The following is a 14,555-nucleotide window of genomic DNA, read 5'->3' on the forward strand; positions in this document are numbered from 1 at the left end:
TCAAGCTGTACAAGTGTTTTTACTACTTGCATGTTTGAACTTGTATGAGTTAATGTTATTGTGAATAACTCTAAGTCTGAATTTGCCTTTTGCATATCTAGGTGATATGCAAGTATGTGCGGCTCAAAGTATGTAAAAAAAAACTCTTTTACTTTCTTTGTGTGAGCGCGTATATGGATGACTCTGTTGGCTGTAAAGCGCAGTTGAGTATACTCTATACTTTTGTCGTATGAGTATTAGTCAATTCCTGTTTTCATCCCGTTAAGGTTTAGGAATTGTGTAGGTTTTGTGAAAACCGTATGTGCGTATCCAGCCGGATAGACATTTAATGTTTTGCCTTTGCTGGCCTATTACAATATTTGTGTGTGGTTACCACTTTGTGTGGGTATCGCGAATGAAGATTTTGCCAATCTATTTTTTCAGATACCGCAAAGTGGAACACGCATTTGTAATAGAAGGAAACAAACAATATCGCATTGAATCGTTTATTTATTTATTTGCAAATGTCCTGCGGCCCGATAGGTCACATGGAAAATGTAAAAACATGGCTTACATTTAACAGCGTCGAAGCTGTTGTGCATTCCATGTGTGTGCGATAGGTTCGCCTTCTAACATTTGTAGTTTGTACGCGCCTTTGCCCAGGACCTCTTGGATGAGGTAGGGTCCTTCCCACTTAGGGGCAAGTTTCCCTGGGCGCTCAGCATTAGATGCTTCGTTATCGCGAAGGACGTAGTCTCCTGGGTTAAAAGTACAAACGCGGACGCGTGAATTGTAGTACTTTTCAAGCTTGGTCTTGTACTTGGCCTCGTTGATGGCAGCGTTTTCACGCCTTTCTTCTAGGAGGTCCAAATCAAGCCTGTGCTCCTCACTGTTGTCTATTTTGTCGATAGCCAACATTCGGGGTGAGGGGAGACCTACTTCCGCAGGGATCACCACTTCTGTGCCGTAGACAAGGTTAAAGGGTGTCTCACCGTGACTTGTTTTTGGGCTTGTCCTGTGAGCCCATAAAATACTTGGGAGTTCATCGACCCAGCTGCGCCTGGCTGTTCCCAACCGTGCTTTGATGCCTTCGACTAAACTTTTATTGATACTCTCGACTTGGCCATTCCCTTGCGGATGTGCCACTGAGGAGAATACGTGTTCAATGTTTAGTTCCTTTAGCCATTCTAGAAATTCGTCGGCAGTGAAGTTGGTGCCGTTGTCGGTAACGATGCACATCGGTAGACCGAAACGGCAGATGATGTGTTCCCAGACGAATTTCCTTGTTATCATAGCGGTGGTTGAGGCGAGTGGTTTTGCCTCTACCCATTTTGTGAAGTAATTGACGACCACTATGATAAATTTCACCGCACCTGGTGCATCTAGAAATGGTCCCACCACATCGATTGCCCATTTTTGGAATGGCTATGCAGTGGTGACGGGGATCAGGTTGTTCTTGAGGCGCAAGGTCTTGGGAGCATGTCGCTGACAATTAAAACACTTGCGCAAGACTTTGACCGCGTCCAGGTGCTTGCCAGGCTAGTAGTACTCGGCGTTCATAATCTTGGCCACCGCCATACGTGGGCCCGCGTGTATGCCACAGATTCCCTCGTGTATCTCTCTGATAAGGTATGTGGCATCTTGGGGGTCGACGTATCGTAGAAGTGGCCCCAGGTATGATTTACGGTATAAGATACCGTCTCCTATTTGATAATGACACGCTTTGTATTGCAACTTACGTGCCTCTGCCTTGCTTTCTGGAGTAACACCGGATTGCAAGTATGCAAAGATTGACCTGGCGTAGGGGTACTGAGAGATTTTGCAGAATCTCAATACGTATTTCCTTTGTCAGGTGTTGGAAGCTGGTGGATGCGAGTTTTGAGAGGGCATCCGCAGGTTTGTTTTCACTTCTGTTGATATGGCGGATGTTGAAGGAAGTGAATTTTGATTTCAGTTGCAAGGCCTGTTCGAGGTAGAGGATCATAATATCCCCTTTTGCGGCATACTCACCGCACACCTACCCTGCAACCAATAGTGAATCGACGTGTGCTTTCAAATGCTGGGCGCCGAGTTTGATTGCCAGATGTAGCCCAGCCAGTAGAGCCTCATACTCTGCCTCGTTATTTGTGCTTTTGAAATTGAGGCGGATTGCATAGGTAAGCTCTTGGCCATCGAGGCTGACGAGTCGCAGACCCGCACCTGCACCATCCTCGTTGGATGCACCATCGGTATATAGTGCCCAGGTTTCTGAGGAGGATGGTGGTGGTGCAGGGTTTTGTTCTACTTCGCATTCCTGAATGCGATTTGCCGGTACTTCGGCAATGAAATCAGCTAGAACCTGGCCTTTGATTGCGGGGTGCGGCTTATAGTTCAGCGTGTGTGCGCCCAGCTCAATTGCCCATTTTGCTAATCTCCCAGAGATGTCGGGTTTTGATAGGATCGGGCCGATCCTATAGTTGGTTAGCACCGTGATGACGTGGTTTGCAAAGTAACGTCGTAACCGTCTAGATGTGTGCACTAATGCCAGTACCAACTTCTCCATGATGGAGTATCTTGTCTTTGGGTCGTTGAGCATTTTGCTGATATAGTAGATGGGTGTTTCCCTCCCGCTCCACTATGAGTACCGCTCCTATCGCGTTGTCCGCAGCAGATAGGTATAAGATAAGTGGCTCTTTCTTGCGTGGTGCGGTTAGAGTTGGGAGTTGTATCAAACACTCTTTCATCTCCCGGAAAGCGTTTTCGGCCTCTGCGGTCCATTGGAATTGCTCCTTTTTAAGCAGTTCCGCAGGGTCTTGATGAAAGGATAAGACTTAGCTGCATGGTTGGCTAAGAATCTATTCAGTACGGCTAGCCTGCCGGCTAGTCGTTGCATTTCTTTCATCGTGGAAGGCGATGGCATGCGCTCGATCGCCTGAACTTTTTCCGGGTTCACCTTGAATCCATCTTTGGTGACGATGAATCCAAGGAACTTGCCTTCCTCCATTCCAAACGAGCATTTCCCTGGATTGAGCTTCATATTAACGCTTCGCAGAGTTTGGAATGTTCTTTCAATATCGATGAGCATGGTATCCTCCTCCATGCTCATGACGACCAGGTCGTCCATATAGATTTTGACACTTTTGCTGATTTGACCGCGAAAAGTGTCGTTCATCAACTTTTGATAGGTTGCGCCCGCGTTGCGCAACCCGAACGACATTTTTGTGTAACATTAATTCCCGGTAGGTGTGCGGAATGCCGTTTTATCTTCGTCGTCGATTGCCATTTGTACTTGGTGATAGCCTTTGTAACAATCAAGGAAACACTTCCATCGAAATGGTGCGAGGTTATCGGCTTTCTCGTCGATCTCCGGAAGTGCGTAACAATCCTTGGGGCAAGCTTTGTTAAGATCTTTATAATCGACGCACATGCGCCAGCCCCTGGTTGGTTTTTCTACCATGACTGGGTTGGATAACCAAGTCTGGTACTTGACTTCCCGCAGGATGCATGCGGAGAGCAGTTCTTGGACTTGCTCAGGCATCGCCTCGTTTTTTGCGGATTCAAGGTGGCGTTGGCCTTGGATCACCGGCTTGATATCTGGCAAGGTATTCAAGAAATGTTGCGTAATTTCGCGTGGCACCCCTGTCATGTCTGCGGGTGCCCACACAAAAATATCCTGGTTCCTGAAGAGGAGTTGCTTCAGGTGCGCTTTGATGCTGTGGGACAAGGCGTGGCCCAACGTGACCGTTTTCTCTGGGTGTCTTTCGTTAAGAACCCATTTTTTTGGTTGGGTGTTGGGTGTAGGCCTTGCTATCTTGGTCGGACGCAGCTCCACCGACGACATGACCTCTCTGCGTGCGTAGATTATCGCGACCCTTGTTTCGGTTGGGAAACCGACAACAGAGTGGGGTACGGACGTAATCATGTTGAAGTCGCCTTGGGACTCCCTCCCGAGAAGCACGTCGTATTTGGAGGTGTGAGGTAAAACCATGAAGTTTACCTCCTCCGTTCGTGTGTGCCTGCCGTTGGTGAGGCGCACAGGAAAAGTGATTTGGCCCAGGGGGAATACGGTTTCCCCCGCAAATCCGGCCAAAGGGTAGTCTACCGCCTGCAACCGATCCTTGTCTTCTTGATCGAACTGGTTGAAGCACTGCTCGTATATGATGTCAGAAATACTGCCCGGGTCGATGAATAGTCGCTCGGTGCAGTAGTGAGCCAGCTAGCCTGTGATAACGACGGCGCGCCTGTCGCGCGGTCCGCCCCGGACTTTTGGAAAGACAATTTGCTCGTCTTTCCAGTCATTGTCCGGTCTTCTTGCCGCCTTGCGCGACCTTCCTTTCCTCCATTGATCATGTGGGTTGAGGCCACGTACATGGTCCTCTTACCCGTGGAGGTGCCCTCGTTGTGTGTGTGTGGGGGGGGGGGTGATGCGCTTGGTTTATTTTTGCGCCGCTGGCAGCAGATGTTGCAGCTTCCCCTCCTTTAGGGCTCGCTCAATCTCCAGTCGGAAACTTATGCAGTTGTTTGTTGTGTGGCCCGAGTCCTTGTGATACTCACAATAGAGTGTGAGATCCTGGTTCTTCTTGGACTTCATCGGTTGGGCCGGTCGCAGGAATTGCGCGTCCGTAAGGAGGACGTCGCTTAGCGACTGGTTGATCTCGGTCCAGTTACGGTCCCGAGATTCCTTTCTTCGACGCCCGGTTTTCACGTTGGGCGTTGATTGTTGCCCTTGCGTCGGGCTGGTTACTACGCGAGACATATGGTTTGGGATTGCTGCCGCGATTCCATGTGTCCCGGTTGCGCTTGTTGTTGTGCTTGGGCTCTTGGTGGGAGGATTGGCCTTCCGCTTGGGGCGGTGCCTTTGTGACATGCGGCTTGAGGGACCGCTGAGTCTGGGCGTACGTCTTCCCATTTTTTTGGCAAGCCTTCTTTGCCCGAGATGGTCATAACCATTTTTTTTGGCAAGCCTTCTTTGCCCGAGATGGTCATAACCATTTTTTCGTCCTTGACAGCTCGAATGAAATGGTTGCGTGCCATTTGGTCTGCAACTCCGCCTATCTCCAGGCACTCTTTGTTGTAACGGACGACAAACGACTTGAGAGATTCGTTATCTCCGCACCAGATGTTCATGACGTCCATAGAATCACGTTCATGACGTCGCTGCTGGCTAAAATGTGCAAGTAACTTTGCTTGCAAGTCCTTAAATGAGGCCAGTGATCCCACTGGCAAAGAATCGAACCAAGCCCTCGCCAGACCCGTGAGGGTCTGGGGGAAAAATGACACCAGGTGAGCTCGTCCTACCTGCCGTTACACCCTGCGCCGGTGAAGATGTTCATGTGATCGTCCGAGTCGGACGAACCATTGTATTTCCCAATGTTTAATGGGAATTTAGTGGTGGTGACATCGGCGTGGGCAATCTCTAGGGCGAACTTGGAGTTTTCGGCCGCAGATTTTGGCCTGTAGGGTTGGCTCTGGTGGTGCTTTGCGGCGCGGAGGTATGTGGTGCGGGGTTGAGTGGGAGGAATATAATTGTGTCCTCCTGGTCTACTGCTAGTAGCATGGGACTCCCCGCAGTATGTATGGTCGTTCGGATCGGTACGGCCATATCCTTCATGGTGGGACTATGGTCTCAACCGGCTATGGATGTCGGAGCCGCGGTGGGCTATGGATTGCCGCCTATTTTCGCCATAAGGGCCCAGGCGGCTATGTATTGGGCCCCTATTGCGGGATCCGTATAATTGTGCGGACCTCACAGTAAGAGGAGCCGCGGTTTTCTCGCCTACTTCAGGAGGCTGGGTACGTGGGGGTCCTGCCGTCGTATTGTAAAATACGACCCGCAGGTGTATGTGGTGCCGGGGTAGGCCCGACAGGTACTTACGCTTCTGCGCAAGCTCTGTTGTATGTTGCAGCCAGCATAGCTTGCTGTTGGTCATACCAGGCATGGAGGTTCGTGCCTGGAGGTATCACAGAAGCATACTGTAACAGATCTTGTGCGAACGTAAGGGATGCGCCCTCTTATGTTGATGTGCCAATGTGGCCAGTATTGGGGGGTGGTGGAATGGTCCCCGCAGGCCCTGGGTTTGCGGGGTTTAGGCTATCACCGGTAGTGTTGTTTAGACGATCAGACATGATCTTGGGAAAAAAAGGAATGTGGAAAAAAAGTGCTAAGAGTAGCGGTTGGCGCCAATGATGAAACAATAGTTAACCGAGTAGGATTAACTCACTGGTCTCGTCAAGTAGGATTAATCCCTTCTTTCCGAGGATCGCTGGCCGGATCGTCCGCTGGATGATCTCCTGCACAAGGAAACAAGCCGTGACTCGTAATAAGGAGGATGAGGTGAGGGGTGCTCCTTGTTACCACTCTCCGGCGTGAGAATCAGTAATTTGCTTGGGAAGCAAAGTGTGATAGTAGTAGTAGTGAGAGAGTTGTGAAGAGATACCTCAAACCTAGTTTGGGATGGGTATTTATAGCCGAGGAGTGAAGGAGGTGGTTGAGTTGACAGACTGACGACGCGCCGCCCTTATGCAGGTGTGTCAGGCGTGTCGGTTGTGGGGGTGAAGCCACGTCCCACTGCAGTGTCAGTTTGTTGCTTACGTATGGACTGGCAGGCGACTGCCAGTGGTGCCACTTGCTCTGTGATGTCAGTCCCACTTGCCTCGTGGGCAGGATGCGGTGTCGTGCCACCTCACTGCCTGCGGTAACTACCGTTGTTTCCGCGTTCTCACTCTGGCTAAGATTGCGGGATACGGTGCCAGGCCGCATCGCCACTTGTGGTGACTGTTGCTGTTGTCCAGATCCCTTGTATTGATGAAAACGTTCACAGGATGCGGTGCGAGGCCGCATCGCTATGCGTACACCCATTTTCATACACCAGGTAAGGAGATATTCATAGGATGCGGTGCCAGACCGCATCGCTTATGCCTGTCTTTATTTTCCCATCTTTTGACAGATTGGATTCGACATCTATGTTCACGCGTGCACGCAATGGACACAGATAAGTTCTTGCTGGTGGGGGTTTTTGATAAGGGTAATGGTCACTCGCGGTCGTGCTGACGCGAGATCTGGGACCATACCCCTTCAGGAGTGTTTTTTATAAAATTGGTTGAGAATGGGAAAAGTATTGAGAATTTGGTATAAAAATGGATGAGAGAAGGGGTATTTATTTAATGTGGAAAAGTTTTTTTTTAATTAATAGAGCCGTTAAAAAACGGCTAGATTTTTGAATTTTGGCCCGTCGTATGCGTCGTGTGGGAGCCCGTTGGGACGAGCCGGGCATGAGGGGGACGGTGTAGGAGACCGGCGCCGAGCCGGGCCAGGCCGGGCCTAAGCCGGTCCCAGACATCAATGTAAATTAGTTAAAGAAAATGGTTGTGTTAAATATACTCAAAAGTCAACCTCTTTCAGAAGAGAGAAGGGTGGACAAGAGAGAGAAAAAAGCTGACATTAATTACCCAAAGTATTAATTACCTAATATTTTTATTTTATTTTTTAATTATTAATTACAATCATTAGCTTTTAGCTTTTATATTATTTTTTATACAACCCAACATTTATGTAATGGGTTTTCTTAATCTTTGTTATAACACAGAGACTTGACAAATGTTTTTGAATAAATTATTCAACTTTTAAACCAATCAAGTTGAATAAAAAGTGGTCTGAAATGTATAAAAATGTTAAAAGACAACAGTTTATCATATAAATGTTTTAGTTTTTTTATTTAAGATGGTTAATATATAAAGCTATGGTGCTTCGTATCAGCAAAAACAATTCTAAATGACATTTATAAAGCTATGGTGCTTTGAAAAAAAATAAAATAAATGTCTTTATTAATTATAAAACATATATGAAACAACATTAGTATGTCTGCGGCTGGATGAGAGACAATGCATTGGTGGCGTCTAGAATTATATACCCATTTTTATCGTCGTTAAAGTGGTTTTGTCGATCTAGGTGATTAATTGTTTTAATGTTTGCACGTTTACTTTTATATTAGAGATTTATTATTTATTTGTTTATAATGAACCTTTTCACTTTCGTGTTTATAATAAAATGCCTTGATTAGTTATTTATTAATATTGATATTAATACTAATACTAATAATGGTACAACAAAATATAAAAAAATAACAAAATATTATAAAATAAAATAATATAAAAAACATAATTATTTCTTTTGACTTTAGAATAAAATAATGTATTAAAGTACTTAATCACTACAAAGTTTGACTAATTTGGTATATTAATTTATATGTTGGGTGTATTTATCACACCCATAAAGAAAAATATGTACAAGTGTATTTTAAAAATATGCAAAAAATCAAAATTGGTATATTAATTTATATGTTGGGTGTATTTATCACACCCCTAAAGAAAAATATGTACAAGTGTAATTTGAAAAGATGCACAAAAAGCAAAATAAAGCTTCTTATTTTGATGAATTGGAAACATCGCTTTTCATATCTATTTACCCATTTATATCTTTATTTCATGTGTTTTCGGAGGTAAGGATTGCAATCAGGGGCGGACCCAAGCCCAGCCCATGGTGAGCGGGCGCATACCTGGGGAAAAAATTTTAGTGCTAAGTTCTGTCGAAAACCCCGTCTGCACCCCTTGGAATTTTTTGTCCGCACCCCTTGGAATTTTCCGACCGCACCCCTTTGGTAAAAAGTGTTATCAATTTATATTTTAAGATTTTTTTAGTAAACTCTTGTTTTTTTTAAATACTACCTAAATTATATAACTTTTAATACCTAACTAACTAAACTCAAATACTCAATACCTTTACCCACTTATAATTCCTAACTAACTAGCCCAATAAGTCTTAGCCCGTTAACCAAACCCAACAATATTTCAAACTATAATAAAATAATTAAAGCCCAAAACCCTTAGAAATTCTCTCCCGCTCTCTCTCTCTCTCTCTCTCTCTCTTGCGTCCCTACACTGCCAGCAAACAACATCACCTAACGACAACAGTCTAGCAGCCGGTGACCACCGTAATCAGCCACCATACCACCGCCATTCGACACCAAATCCAACCGGAATCCGAACACGGGTAAGTTTCTTTGTTATTTTATTGATTTTGGTTGATATTATAGGAGAAAAAGGGTAATAAAGTTATTAAATAGGTTTGAAATTTTGTGTGTTTTGACGTTGTTTATGGTTGTTTAGATGATCTTTAGATTGATTATGTTGTTTAGATGATTTTTAGGGTGATTACAACTTACATTATGATTTCTAGGGCTTGAATAGTTGGAAATTAAAATTGAAACATTATCTTATGGAGCGATTAATTTATAGAGAAAGACTTGCTTAAGAAAGTAGCTTTATATGATGTTTTGGATAGATTTCAAAAAAATGAAAACCCATAGGGCGACGTTTTAATTATGTTTGTAACAAGGTTTGACATGTTTTTGATAATTATATAAAATTAGTTTAATGTTCTTTTGTTTTACATGACACCCAGCCCGACCCGAACTGACCCGATACGAACCGATTTTTTTACTTATGTACCTAGGGGTCTAAAATTTTTAAAAATGTTCTACACCCCCTGGAAAAATTCCTGGGTACGCCACTAATTGCAATACGACATGTTTAGGTAATTTCAACTTCATACATAATTATTAGAGCTTGTCTCAAATTTGTTCTAAAATCCGTCGAGTTTCAATCGGGTAATTATCAATTGGTTATCTGGTATACCTTTAGGTTTTGGGTAAACACATAAGCTTCTTAAAGTTACCCATTGGGTATATTCGATCCAAACCCATCATGTATTTATCGGGTAACTATTAATTAATTACATTTAGCATAATTACTACAAAATTGTCTCAAATGGCTACAATGTACGTATATAATCTATGTGACAACTCGAATTTCCGTCTTTCACTCTTGCATTTATTGCACGTTGACGTCGACTATTTGTTGTTTGACTTGTAATGTAAGTGTGGTGATATAATAAAGTGTTTTGTGATTTCATATGATTATGTGCTTGGTTGATTGTATAAGTATAACATGAGACTGTTAGTAAACTAAAGGGTAATAGCAGAATATAATCGATCAAGCCCATTACGGGCCCAAACCCACTAAGGATTTGACGAATCAAGTGATTCGCCAATGGAGACCCGACGCTTGGTTGATTGTATAAGTATAACATGAGACTGTTAGTAAACTAATGGGTAATAGCAGAATGTAATCGATCAAGCCCATTACGGGCCCAATCCCACTAAGGATTTGACGAATCAAGTGATTCGCCAATGGAGACCCGACGCTTGGTTGATTGTATAAGTATAACATGAGACTGTTAGTAAACTAAAGGGTAATAGCAGAATGTAATCGATCAAGCCCATTACGGGCCCAAACCCACTAAGGATTTGACGAATCAAGTGATTCGCCAATGGAGACCCGACGAAACACAAATATGATTCGCCAATAGTAACTCGGCGAAACACAAGTGTGTTTCGCCAATTCTAGTCTCGCCGAATCTGATTCGCTGGCCCATAGGTGTTTCGCCAAAGCCTAGTTACGGCCCAAACTTATTTGCGTAAATATGTATATATTTTAGATTAGGAGAATGGTTACCAAAATTCTAAAACCCTACTCACCATTGTGTGTGCGGCGGCAGTAGACATCCCCTCGAGGCATCACCCCACTTTATCGAGATCGTGGTTAGTAAAATTCATGTTTGCGTAAACCCTTAATCTACAATTATTAATCTTGTTCTTGTTATGTATGAATTGACTAACAGAGTGTATACGCATGCTATATGATGTGATCTAATGCATATTTGCCTTATACATGCCATGTAAATCTTGATATCATACTCGGTTCAATCACATGTTTTATAACAGTGATGTCGGCCATCGAAGTTAATGTTAGTTTTGATTCCAATATCAATTTTTGAAACCACCGACCCACTAACAATTTGGTCCAACCAATTGGACAAAAATATGAGTGCTTCATAGGAAATTGTAGAACAATAATGATATAAAAGGAGTCTATGAAACTGTGCTTTAATTGCATGAGACTGCATATAGTATTCATATAAAATGGCGGCTATAATCTGTAGTGTATGTGCGATGTTTAGGATTTGATGAGTACATTTATATATGTGCATAAGATCTAGATTTTTGGTCCAATAACACAAAGTGATGGTTGCCAAATTGTCGGCCATATGGGGGGCTTTTAATCGGTTAAGTGTTATGGAGGTCCAATGAGGGATCTTGTTCATGCATCTTGGGTCCAATAAAAAATATGTCACCTTACACTTGATTTTTATATGTGAATATGTATATAAATTAAAATAGGGTAAGGGTGCAACCGATGAAAAGTTCTTGCGGACCAATGGGGGTTAACGGTGTTGATAGGGGTCGGCCACTAGGGTTTCTAGGTTACCGTGATGTTGTTGGTTACTTTCTATATCAGTTATGGTTTCGACGAAACAAGAAAGTGTTTCGCCAAAGGGGATCTTGACGAAACAAAAAGTGTTTCGCCAAGGGTAGTTGGCGAACAGAATGTGTCCCGTCAATTATGTGTTTCGCCAAAACCGTGTTTCGCCAAATTGAAATACTTTGCACAATAACCTGATTTAACTCTGATAAATGTTAACTGAAATATGTAACTGCTGTTGAGTGGTGTGCATGATTTATATGATAATGGATACATGCTAGTACTTCTGTGATTATACCTATACGTGTACAACTTGGATCTAAACTGATTATGCATACGTGCGTATTTAGGACATGATTGATTATCTGTGGGCACTTATTTAGCATACCGAGCAAACCAAGGTGAGTTCATACTCTTACCAAGGCATGGGATTCCCAGGGTGTTGGGAATGGGATTGAAAGGATAAGGCTGAATAGATTCATACGGACACTGTTACTAGACTACCTTACCATCGTCCTCGGTTGTGCAGGACACATACGTAAAACCTACATATACTTACGCTACTCGCTATCCTCGGTTGTGAAGGGTACTCACGTAAAACCTACGTGAACTTATTATACTCACTACTGCCTCGGTTGTGTCAGGCACTTACGTAAAACCTACGTAAACCCCCGCGTACTCCTATCCTCGGTTGTGAAGGATACTTACGTAAAACCTACGTAAACCCCATACGCGCTACTGTTCTCGGTTGTGAAGAACACTTATGGTTACGCATAGTCTAGTGGATTAATAACATGGGAAGCCCCCACCAATAGAAACCTATATCGGCTCAGTAGAGCCACCTGATACTCATGGACTTACTATTACGCATTTACTTTCTATGAACTCGCTCAACTAGTTGTTGACTCTCTGCTGCATGCCTTGCAGGACCTTAGGTACTATTGGAGCTTGCACAAGGAGGAGCAGGTCGTTGTGGGCAAATGGATCGTGATTACTTATTAAACACTTATGACGTTTCAAACATTAATACTTATGTTGGGTTACACATTAATGCTTCCGCAACACTTACTTACATTGGTTTTGATAAACGCCTTTCGTATTGATGGATAACTTTTACTATTTATTTATATGTTCAACATGATTGGTGGCTTGATCCTGGTCAGTCACGCTCCTAGGCGGTGGTACTCCGCGTGTGGATTTTGGGGGTGTGACAGATTGGTATCAGAGCCATTGGTTATAGAGAACTAGGTTTTAATATGGGAAAACGTTTTATTAAAACCAGACTATAACCAGAACAGTGCTCTCAACGATCCACAACGACGCTTCGCTCCACGTGCAAGACTCGACATCCTAGGTAATATGATTTATGTTCATTACCTGCATGCTAGAACTATATAGAACTTTGCTCGTATTACGCTTAGATACACATGACACTATTGCCTGAGAACACCTACGTGCTTACACTTTTCTGTCATCGCCCTACTCGCGAACCATTCTCACGTACGCTACTTTTACTACTCAATCATGTCTGGACGTGCTAACATGACTCAAGCCCAGTTGACGACTCTCATTAACGAACAAGTTGCTGCGGCGCTTGCAGCCGCACAAGCAGGAGGTATAACCTGCTATTCCAAACCTATCCTAGGACGTTAGATCCTACTCTCGTGACCCAACTCTCGCGTTTAACCTTGACCTATCTTTCTCGTGCAACGGGTCAGAACGCACAGCAACCTGTCTGCACATTCAAGAACTTCATGGACTGTCGTCCAGGCACATTCAGTGGCACAGAAGGAGCAGTGGGACTCCTCCATTGGTTTGGGAAGCTCGAGTCAGTATTCGAGATGTGTGAATGCCCTGAGGCTCGCAGGGTCAAGTACGCCACTGGTACTTTGGAAGGAATCGCGCTAACCTGGTGGAACACGCAAGTACAGATACTAGGGTTGGCAGCTGCTAACGCCACCCCTGGAACGAATTCAAAGAACGCATTAAAAGGGAATACTGCACGCGTGATGACATCCACAAGTTGGAAGTGGAGCTTTACCATTTGAAAATGACGGGGTCAGAAATAGAAGCTCATACGAAACGGTCGAACGAACTGGCCATCCTGTGTCCAACCATGGTGGACCCTCCAAGCAAGCGTATCGAATTGTACCTCAAGGGTCTAGCCTCAGAGGTTCAGAGCCATGCTGCATCGGCTAACCTCGACAATAACCAAGACATTCAGCGTCTTGCTCATCACCTCACGGATCAAGCAGTGGAACAGAACAGGCTGCCTAGTTGTATCAGCGCTATTACTACCGCTATCACTTCTGCTACTCCCGCTACTACTAGTGACAACAAGCGGAAATGGGATGGGTATTCCAGCAAGGGTTCCGCTACCGTTCAGTCTCAAGCACAGCAGCAGCGCAAGAATAGTAATCACCAGAGCCGAGTCAGCCAACTTCTGGTGGTTAGGGGCAGGGTGGATATCGGGGAATTCACCCAATGTGTAACTAATGCAACAGACACCACGGTGGTTAGTGCAACGAGGGACGTTGCCAGAGGTGTCTCAAGATGGACCATGAAGCTAAGGATTCAGGAGCCCACGACCTGCAAATCAGAATCTCCAGCAGCAACAGCAAGCAGAGATCCTATGCAAAGAAAAGATTGTTCGTATTCTCCGTTCTGGTCAAGAACCTCTCGAAGTTCAAGGCGACAAGAGTGGTGCCGTGGTTGGCATCATCTCTTTCTTGAAGGCTCAGAAATGTCTGCGGAAGGGTCACACCGCAATCTTGGCACTCGTTTCAGATGCATCAGTGAAGGAAAAGAAACTGGAGGATATTCCAGTAGTACGCGACTACCCTCAGGTGTTTCCTGAAGATTTACCTGGATTACCGCCTCACCGTCAGGTCAAATTTCAAATCAAGCTCGCTCCAGGAGCAGCACCCATAGCTCGCGCACCATATCGTCTAGCTCCATCAGAATTGGAGGAACTGTCAAAGCAGCTACAAGAGCTCTTGGAAAAGGGCTTCATTCGTCCAAGCTCTTCGCCTTGGGGAGCTCCAGTATTATTCGTAAGAAAGAAAGACGGTACGTTCAGAATGTGCATCGACTACCGTGAACTGAACAAGGTGACGGTTAAGAACCGTTATCCTCTTCCACGCATAGACGACTTATTCGACCAGTTTCAAGGGTCGAGCTGCTACTCCAAGATTGATCTAAGGTCTGGTGATCATCAG

The sequence above is a fragment of the Helianthus annuus genome, chromosome 5, assembly GCF_002127325.2.
Source record: "Helianthus annuus cultivar XRQ/B chromosome 5, HanXRQr2.0-SUNRISE, whole genome shotgun sequence".
In the NCBI taxonomy this organism is placed as follows: Eukaryota; Viridiplantae; Streptophyta; class Magnoliopsida; order Asterales; family Asteraceae; genus Helianthus; species Helianthus annuus.